Below are 10,300 nucleotides of genomic sequence, written 5' to 3'. Positions count from 1 at the left end.
TTCGACAAAGCAATGGTCTATCCTGCATGATGTTCAACGTAGCGCTAGAAGGAATAACTCCGAGCAGGGGGCGACATTCGGGCACGATTTTCAACAGATCCAGTTAACTTATATACTTTGCTGACGACATTGATATAATCAGCAGATCATCTGCGGCAGTGGAAGGGGATCTACCGCAAACTGAAAGGCTGAGTAGGAAGGATTAAGTTAGTGATTAATACATTCAAGACGAAATGTATGCTGGCCTGCAGGCTCTGAGACCGACCGAGTTAGCTTATCCAGTAAAAACAAGGTCACGATCGACGGCGACGAGCTGAAGATTGTCGAAGACTTTGTTTATCTCGGCTCACTGGTGACCGCACTGGTGATGTGGAAGTGGAAGTCGTGCCTACGTTGACGATGTTGTTCTCCACGGGCACGAGACATGGATATTGCTCGAGAAGGACCTGCGTACACTCGGAGTATTCGAGCGACGAATGTTAAGGGGGGGGGGGGGGGTAGGGTCTTACACTTTCAAAAAATCGATTTTTTTATTTTTTTATTTTCTTATTGTAAAACATTTCAAGAATGTTGTGTCAAATTTTCAAGTCAATTGAAGCAAAACTGTAGAAGTTATAGGCATTTATCTCCTCCTATCTAACACTGCAAAGAAGCAAGATCAGAAACTTCAAACGCGTTTTTCTCGAAAGCACGTTTTTAAAGTCCGTGGACATCGTCATTTGAAAACTACTTATCCGATTCTTTTCAAATTTGGAACACATTTTCTACATATAAAATACCAGACCCCAACGTTTTTCTTTTTTTGATTTTTTTACTTTGGGGAGATTTTACAGATAAAAAATGGCGGATTTTTTCGTGAAAAATCGTAGTTTTTACTTCAAACAGCCACAAAAATTTCATAAAAAAAAATTTAAGTTAAATAAAAACGTTGGGGTCCAGAAAAACATCTATTAAAAATATTTTGCTCTGATTTTTTCACTTCAGATGATTCTGTGCTGAGATACAGTGTCCACCGCAAATCCTGTTTTTTAAAAGGCATCCTCGAAAGTGCTCCGTCACCGGTTCATTTTTCAATATTTTTCAACGAAAAAATTACTAAATGTTCTTTTAACAATGCTTTGTATAATGCAAAAAATTTGAATACATTTGTTTGATCGATAGCTCTAGAAAAAAATCGTGAAAATGGTGTTTTTTTTTACCCGTTAGACCCTACCCCCCCCCTTAAGAAACATCTTTGGCGGCATGCAGGAGAACAAAGTGGACCAAGTGAATTTTAGGAATTATGTTCGTCAAGTTATGTCGTGAGATGGAATACTATGATAATAAAAAAATAGTATTTAGATTTTCAGATGACCCCTTTTGAAGGGGGCCGTCCTTACAAGACAAATATTGTTTTAGCGATATTGGCGTTATTTTACATCGGATAGTGATAAAAAATTTCACATTAGTGTTTTGAAGGACGGAAATTGATTCTTGGTACCTATCAAAATTAAATAGGAAAAGAAATCGGCCCAAGGGGTCGTCCATATGATTAGTTTAATGTTTATGCGATATTGGCGTTATTATTCCTCGGATTAAGATGAAAATTTTTCTTTGAGTAACGAACAATCAACTCCAGGTACTAAATTCAGGGTCAGGGGTTGGCCAAAGTGGTCGTCCATATCTACTGTTTAATGTTTATGTGATATTGGCGTTATTATACATCGAATTGTGATGAAAATTTGGACAGAAGTGTTTTGAGGAACGAGCAATCGATTCCAGGTTTGAAATTTAGCGTCAGGAACTGCCGAAGGGTTCGTCCATATCAACTGTTTCATGTTTTGTGATATTGACGTTATTCTACATTGGATTGAAAATTAAATTTGCTCATACGAGCTCGAATACATATTTTGAGGATATGATGGCTAGTATATCACAAATGGTAAAACCATCACACCAAAGGAAGTGTACTGCCGTAACCGGGATTCGACCATTGTCTTAGAAGATTTGAAGGCTATCCTCTACGCCACGGGCTGCGGCATTCCAGGTGTCAAGATTTTGATCGTGAACCAAAAAATTGGTCATCTTGACGTATACATGATTGAAAGCAAAACGAAGTTCATACGGGATCAGCTAGTAAATAAATAAAAGAAGGTTTCAAACGATTTTAATGCATTATAAATTCAACTATAAATTATAATTATCAATTATAATTATATCAATTATAATCAATAACAATTATTAATATTGATAATAAATAAATGTTTATTACATCTTTTTTTTCATCTTCAACTCAAACGTCAAATCCGTATTGCTATGTGGTGCGAAACTTGGTGCACATATGCGGTAACGACGCGAAAACTGCAAGTATTTGTAAACCGCTGGCTGCGGAATATCATCCGCGCTTGGTGGATCTCCAAAGAGGAACTACATCGCCGGTGTCATCAAAGGGCGCTTGAAATCGAGATTCGGAAACGTAAGTGGAGATGGATTGGGCACACGCTGCGAAAAGATGAAAACGAGATTTGCAGAGAGGCGCTAGATTGGAATCCAGAGGCAGACCCAGAAACTCGTGGCAGCGAAGCCTAGCCGCCGAAATCCGAACTGTCGACGAGAATCTTGACTGGGACCAGGTGAAGACGCTGGCTCCGGATCGTCAACAGTGGAGGTCTTTTACCACGGCCCTATGCACCGGAGGATCGGCGCGGGATCATTAAGAAAGTAAGTAATTCATTACATTTTTTATACACTATTTAAACAATCAAAATTCATGATGAAAAAAAATTTATTACTTAATAAGAGGTCAATAAAGTTATTTCTATTCACACAAACAATCAATTTTTCAACGGATTAATAATACATGCAGTAGAGGGTTAAGCTTTGTCGGATTTTCCTATTCTGTCAAAAAACCTACACTGTTGGCTGCGTACAACTTAATCTAAAACCGGTTTTACGTAAAAGCACGACTTCAGGTACTCAGATATAATAAGATACGAATCGCACTACACGCCCCTGGCTTCAATTCAGTCGAGAGTTGGAGCGCGATGAAAATACTCTCCCTATATCGCTCAGTGTTTAGTACACAGTAGCAACGGTCTCTTGCAGGAATAAGCAGGAGACAAGCAAACGTATTTTTGTACCTATATGATATATCGTTGGATAGTTATAACAGTGCTTAACCGTTCGGGCTAGACAAATTCAATTAACGTTCCGAAGTAAAACGATCTGAGGGATTGGCAAACGAAAAATATTGACAAATAGTGGGTGTTAATATAGCTTGGTGTATAGCACATACAAAATATTTTTAAATTTTCAGCTGGCCATAGAATTTCAACCTTTTTTTAAACTGTGCTACAGTGATCGACCGAGGAAAGCAATCTGAGATGGAGTGCAGGTAGGACGTGCAACAGCCGTCATCTCACTGAGATTGATTGTCACTTAAACATCTCTGCCCGCTCTTAAATTGTGGTGCATGCTATTACTCATCAGAGGCCGTTCAAATATTACGTGACGATCATTTTAGACATCCCCTGCCCGCAACGTAACACATTCGTCCAAGATTTTCTATCCAAAAACCACGAAACATTACACGTTGTTATACCCCCTCCCCCTCTAAATGCGTTACTTAATATTTGAATGGCCCTTCAACGAACACGTTTGCGCCGTAACTTTTTATGGTTGGCTTAATATTTTTACTTTTCTAATACTTTCCTTACTGAGTTTATTTTCATACCTCAGACGACATTTTCATTCTGATATCGTTGGAATGCTTGCACCCTCAAGGAATGCAAGGCATTTTCTGTGTTCATGATTTTTATTCCTAAGTAGTTTATGATTTTTATTCCTAAGTAGTTCCTATCAGTAATGCATTTTGTACATGAAGCACAAAATGCATTACTGATTCAGCTAAGTAAACAAACTACTAATGATACCACCATGATCGGCTCAAATCAAAGTAACTCTGGGTGATGCTGGGTATGATTAGGGTGGTGCGCTAGTTTTTTGAACGAATATCAAATTTCCATGAAAAAATAACAGAGGAAAATTGAAAAGATAGTTTTGTGTAAGAACTATTCATTCGATCAAATATTAAATGAAAATTTAAAACATCGACATGATGAGAAAATTTCCGTAGCCTTTTGTCAAGTAAATATCATTCTACAAAGTAAAAGCTATTAAGCCTCTTGAAAAATGTATATAAAGAGAGAGGTTCTGAAAAATAACTAGACACAGCATTACAGTTTTTTTTTAATAAACGTAGTATCATGGAAGGTTTAAAAATCTTTTCATTTTTAGTAAGAACTGTCGAGCCACTCTATTACTTCCATTAAAAGCTGAAGCGTGCTCAAGCTAGATCATAAAAAAAAATCAGTCGTCCAACAGTAGCATGTTCCTATCAAAACTATGTTCAGTTCACTTAAGCTCAGCTGTCAGCGCCAAAGCCCATGCGTTGCTCATATGGAAGCAATTATTTATCCCCATTTGGTTCCTCATGCTGGTTGCTATCCTATTGATTAATCGTGAGTACAAAACGGTCGGCTTCGTCTCACCGAAACAGTAATCATTTTATGAGCTATTAATTAGTGAAACCCTTTCAAGTGCGTTGGTATGAATTTGAAGACGTATTATTTCTAACCTGAATAAACTTAGTAGATTTATTGAAATTAAATTGAATGTGTTTTCTATTAATAAACGATTTTTTGTTCTGAAATTTTTTGATCGCCCTCGCAATTATTAATAATTTAGCAAAACAATTCTTCTCATAAATGTCAATCAACATCAACAAAAGGTAGATGCAAAATATCTGTTGAGGTAAGCACCGAGAAAAAAAACCAAATCAACTTCAACTAATGTTGAGCGTCTGACATCGAAAGGGTAAACGTCAAGCATGGATGCGCCGCGCCAACTGTCGTACCTAGGCGCTAAGCGTTGTGATGAATTTGATAATTGTAGCCAGCAGCTCTGGCCACCTTTGGGAATAATCGAGCCGAGCGGCTCGTTTGTTCGAGTTTCGTTTAGCTTTTATCGATAGTTGTATCGCATGTTTGCGAGTAGGCATCTACACGAAACGTTTAACAATGTCTTGCGAGGAAAATCTGTGAAGAATTAACATTCGAACGTTTCAGTTGAGTGAACGTATGGGGTATGTTCTAATCATATGCCTTCACGTGCTGGTAACACTATTGCTAATCTGAATAGAATGGAAAAAGTAAGTAAAGGTTTCAGTGGAAAGTTGAATTTATGAATACTATTGAATTTTCTTTTAGAACCAAATTATTAGCTGAGAGCCTTTAGAGTATATTTTTCTTATTATCATGAATGTTTCAAGCATTTGATTTAAGAATCAGTTTAACAGTTAACAGTTAAACAGTTAAACCTCTCTCGGTGGCTCTTATACTAACTTTGATATCTGAAACCGATTGCCCTTCCCTCAAAACTCCCGTGTGCAAATTTTCAAAGCGATCCATTGCAAAATAATGTCAATATTGCTAAAAAAGTGAAAAATTAATCAATATGGACGACCCCTTTCGTCGACCCCTATCAAAACAATTGACATATGAAATCGATTGCCAGTCTCTGAAAACTACCGTGTGGAAATTTTCATCCCAATCCGATGTATAATAACGACAATATTGCAAAAATATTGAAACGTTTATATGGACGACCCCCTTTGCCGATCCCTTACACTGAATTTTGTACCTCAAATCGATTGCACGTTACTCAAAACTATCGTGTATCAATTTTCATCTGAATACTATGTATAATAACGTCAATATCGCAAAAAGGGGAACAGTTAATATGGACGACCTCTTTTGCTGACCCCTTACACAAAATTTGACACCTGAAATCAAGTGCTCGTCTTTTAAAACACTCATGTGCAAATTTTCAACTCAATCCGACTAAAATTAACGTCAATATCGCGAAAACAATATTTGTGTTGTATGGACGACCCCCTTCAAAAGGGGTCATCCAAAAATCTGAAAACATTTTTCATTATTCCTGGTCCATGCCTGCTCCATTCCAGCATCCATGCCAAATTTCAGACCTCCAGCTCTTTAGACGGCTGAGTCTTAAGAGGACAAACAAACAAACAAACAAACAAACAGAAATTGCTTTTTATCTATATAGATTAGTTAAAACTAATGGTCTGTATGACAACACAGTCTCTTAAATCACTAAAGGAAATCGGAAAATTCGATTGTTTCAATAAATTTTGTGTTATCTCGAAAAAAATGTTTTGTCAATAATCGACATTACAATCTCAAAAAAAAAAAAAACAATAACAAAGGGAGACCAAAGGAAATTTGGAGAATTAAAATTTTTATTTTGATGTCTGATGATTCAATGAGGCATGAATCGTTCAGATCTGGTGTTATCCCCTTAAAAAAAAATGGAAAAAAATCGACCTTCTTTGACTTTGTCGCTTTCCGAAAACCAACCGGAATTATTTATCTGTTGGTAAGAAATTGATGCTAAAAAAAATTAGTTCTTAACAGTTACAATATGTGTCTAAAGTGAGGTTGCCAGGTTGCCCGTTTTATCCAGGGTTGCCAGGATATTTAATATAAAATTTAGGAAAAGTCCGGTCAGGCCCGGTTGCCCGGATTTCGCCCTGGTTTATTCTCATTCTCATTTTCAAATAAAACTTAAAAAATGGAATTGTGTTGCTATTTTTTTTTATTTATGCGTCTAAAACGAGATTTTTTGAGCAAGTATCATACAAATTGTCAGGTTTTTTTATATGCTAGAATTCAACTTAAAATATGCTGATAAATTTTGATGAAAAAAAATTTTTTTTAAAGTTTTTTCTTGATTTTTGATAAATAATTCCTTGGTTTTGACTAAATTTACCCGGATATTGTCCGAATTTTAGTAGACAGTTTTGAAATCAAATGCCCGAAAGAGCCTCTTTTGTAAGGATCATAAAAATATAAGAGCCACTCTCCAAATCAGTTCTCTGTGACATAAAAACTAAAGCTTAAATTTCTCGAGTGCGCCGTATTAAAAGGCGTAAGTTACATCTTAAAGACAAATATTCTAAGTGAAAAGAAGTTGCGAATAGTTTATGTTACATTTTATTTCGAGATCAAACTTTTTGATTTTATTTTGTTTCAAACGACGTAATGAGAGCGCATGCAAAAAATATGTTTGAATGTTATTTGTGAGAAATTTTAAGCTTTTCTCACATTTTTTTTAAATAAATTAGATTTTATTTTCAGAAAGTGTTATCATTGGGAAACAAAATCCTGATTATCAATCCTAGTTTACGATTTCAGATTTTTTAATGTACAACTTAAAAGATGTCAATTTCTTTGTTTGTCCTGGGTGTAAGTAAGAGATCGAGATGAGCAATTATGATATTGAACGAAAAACATAGTTCAATTTTAATTTAATGGAATGAAAAAAAAAACTAATTAATGAAATAAATTTTCACTTTTTAATGCCTGAAACTTTTTTTTTAAATTTTAACATTTTAAATTTTATTTTTTTAAATTCAAATGTATTCCGACAATTATCCAATTTCGGCTTTTGCAGATGTGCAGATGAATCATTTATATTGTTCAGAAGGCGACTTTAAATGTGCCTCATACTCATCCTCTTGAAACTATTTGTCAGCAGCGACCATTTAGGTAGTTCATGGCGTCATCGTGAGCACTGCTACTCGAGGAATATTCCGCAAGAAAATTTAATTAATTATGTATTGTATAGAACTTTGCATTTGTTAATCATTTGTGAGCATCACATTTTTACAAAATGGTAAAATTTTATATTTTTTAATTAACTCATTTTAAACATTTGGTACATATTCGGTTATATAATTTTCGTTGAAGTGTGGTGCACATCAGAATATGAAAAAATGTTGTTTAAAAACTTGTTCTAAACCGATTTTTTTACAAAGATCTAGCCGATCAAGGCAATTTTTTCTATTCAAGTCTTAAGATTCCCATTGACGATCATTTGACCAACAAACAAATGAAGTTAGCTGGTGCAATGAAAATATAATGGAATGTAACAAATTGCAAAAGGTTGATTTTTTCAGCACGAGTTATCCAACGAGGTTGCAAATTTGAACAATATCAAGTACCGTAAACTGGGGGAACTTTGATCACTTTTTTCTTTAATTTTTAAATATTTTGGAAGGGGTTGCTTTTTCGTAATACCTAAAAGCTTTAAAACCCTTACTTAGGTGAGGAGTATAAAACATGATCATTGATTGCATTAAATTCAAACGACATTAGAGGTTATAATTAATTGTTTATTACAAAACCAGATTTTGAGTTTCGGGGTAACTTTGATCACTATGGTTTTTACGTATCCCAACATCTTGAAATTTATTATAATGATGGCATTGAGCACAAAAGGCTCAAAACATCGATAACAGTAATTTTTTGTTGGGACTAAATTGAATTTTTCATCGTTTTCTTTCACTTCCATCTGTACCGTTGAGCCGTCAACACGTACGCCGGAGCATCGTATCGTTGCTGTGTACCTGCAGGAACATTTTAAATTATTTTTTTTTCTTTCCTGTTTTTCCATCAGCACTTTTCAGTGCTAAAATTATTTTCATTTTATTTTATTCATATTTTTCTCTTTTCTTTCCAGCATGGGGAAGTCTTCAGCCGGCTCAAGGGCCGGGAGAAAACGGATTGCTGAACCTAATCCAGGGCCATCTGCCAAAAAAATTGAAATTTCCAATTCATTCGATGTCCTTCATAACATAGGTGATGAGGAAATATTCATATTTAATTCTGATAAGAGTACTAAGAAACCTTCTTCTTCTTATACTCTTAAAAACGAAAAGGTTCTACCAATTACGGTCACGATTCCTGACTTCAATGCCTTTCGGAAAGAAATCGTCACTTCCGTCAAGGATGTGAAGATTTCTTTTCAGATCGGTCGAAGGGGAACTGCTCGTATTTTGGCGGAATCTTTTAATGATTTTCAAAAAATTTTAAATTATTTGAATAATAAAAAACATCAATTTTTTACGTACGACACTAGAAGTGATCGTCCATTTAAAGTTGTACTTCGTGGTCTCACCGGCGATCAGACACCGGATGAGATCACATCTGAATTAAATTCTTTGTTAGGTTTTTCTCCAATTCAAGTAATTCAAATGAGGAAAAGAACCAACACGAATAATATCAGTAGTGTTGGTTTTGCTCCTGAGCTTTATTTGATCCATTTTAAAAAGGATCAAGTTAATAATTTGCAATTTCTTGAAAAGGCTCGTCTTATGTTTCATTGTCGAGTCAAATTCGAACCTTTTCGAAAATCTTCAACCAATTTCCTTCAAAATATTACGCAATGTCGTCGTTGTCAAGCTTTTTGTCACGGCACTAAAAATTGTAGAATGAATGCCAGATGCATGCTTTGCGGCTCATTCGATCATGAAAAATCTAAATGCCTTTATGGTGGTGATAAACCAAAAACAGAATTTTTCAAGTGTGCAAATTGCGCAGGTAATCATTCCTCGAATTCGCTAGACTGTCCCATCAGGGCAAAAATTATTGCTTCTAGGAAAAATCCCAAAGTTTCCAGAAAAGTTTCTTCTCCTCCTTCCTCTTTTTCGTCTTCAAACGTCGGGCCGGCAAACAACCTGCCTGTTCGCAGTCAGCCTCGGCCTACATTGGAATCACGGCTGGGTAATACCCGAAGTGATTTTAATGTTACCTGTGCTGAATCTGCGCCACAGACTCGTTGTTTATCGTTCTCAGAGGCAGGCTTCGGACGAATCCTGAGGCGCCACTCAAAAGAGGCAGAGCAGTACCGCTCATAGAGGAGGAACTCCCAAACTCCTACGCAGTCGGAAATAACTCTTTCTCGCTTCTCCTAACGCCAAAATCTCTAAGAGCGCCAGTCACTCTTTGCTCTCCCAGAGGCTCTGCGTTCCTCCCAAAGAGCCTCCCTTGGAGTAATGACTGCGTGTGACGATTCAGAATTGCGTTCGAGTTAGGTATATATTTGATTGCTTCAAGCAGCTCACAGCTGCTGGCTGGCTGATGGGGTGGCTGTGTGGCGATGTAAGCACAACGAGTTTTAGACTATGTTTAACTTTAACAACGTTTACATTATTACTCTAATTTACATTCAATGATCATGTAAAACGTTTGTCGTATTTTTGGTTTTCAGAATACATTCGGCCGGTGTTAAAAGAAGTACCGTCAACCGGGGCATCATGCACACTTTTCACCATGAATGGCTTCTAAAAACTTAACGTACACATAATTATTATTGATAGGACATCAAATTAACTTTGTCAGAAAAATTATTAGTTTCCCCAGTTATTTTTAAATTCACAAAAATATGCGATTATCAC

At 36.0% G+C, this 10,300-nt stretch overlaps 1 protein-coding gene across 1 annotated transcript in view; it reads left to right on the top strand.

Annotated features, from left to right (window-relative positions):
* LOC129743479 (uncharacterized) overlaps positions 1-10,300 on the top strand; it is a 113,058-nt gene that overhangs the window by 1,808 nt on the left and 100,950 nt on the right. The window lies entirely within an intron of this gene.

Source organism: Uranotaenia lowii, chromosome 2 (assembly GCF_029784155.1).
Source record: "Uranotaenia lowii strain MFRU-FL chromosome 2, ASM2978415v1, whole genome shotgun sequence".
In the NCBI taxonomy this organism is placed as follows: Eukaryota; Metazoa; Arthropoda; class Insecta; order Diptera; family Culicidae; genus Uranotaenia; species Uranotaenia lowii.
Note: the sequence above shows the minus strand (reverse complement) of the source record. Positions and strands in the feature narration are given on the sequence as shown.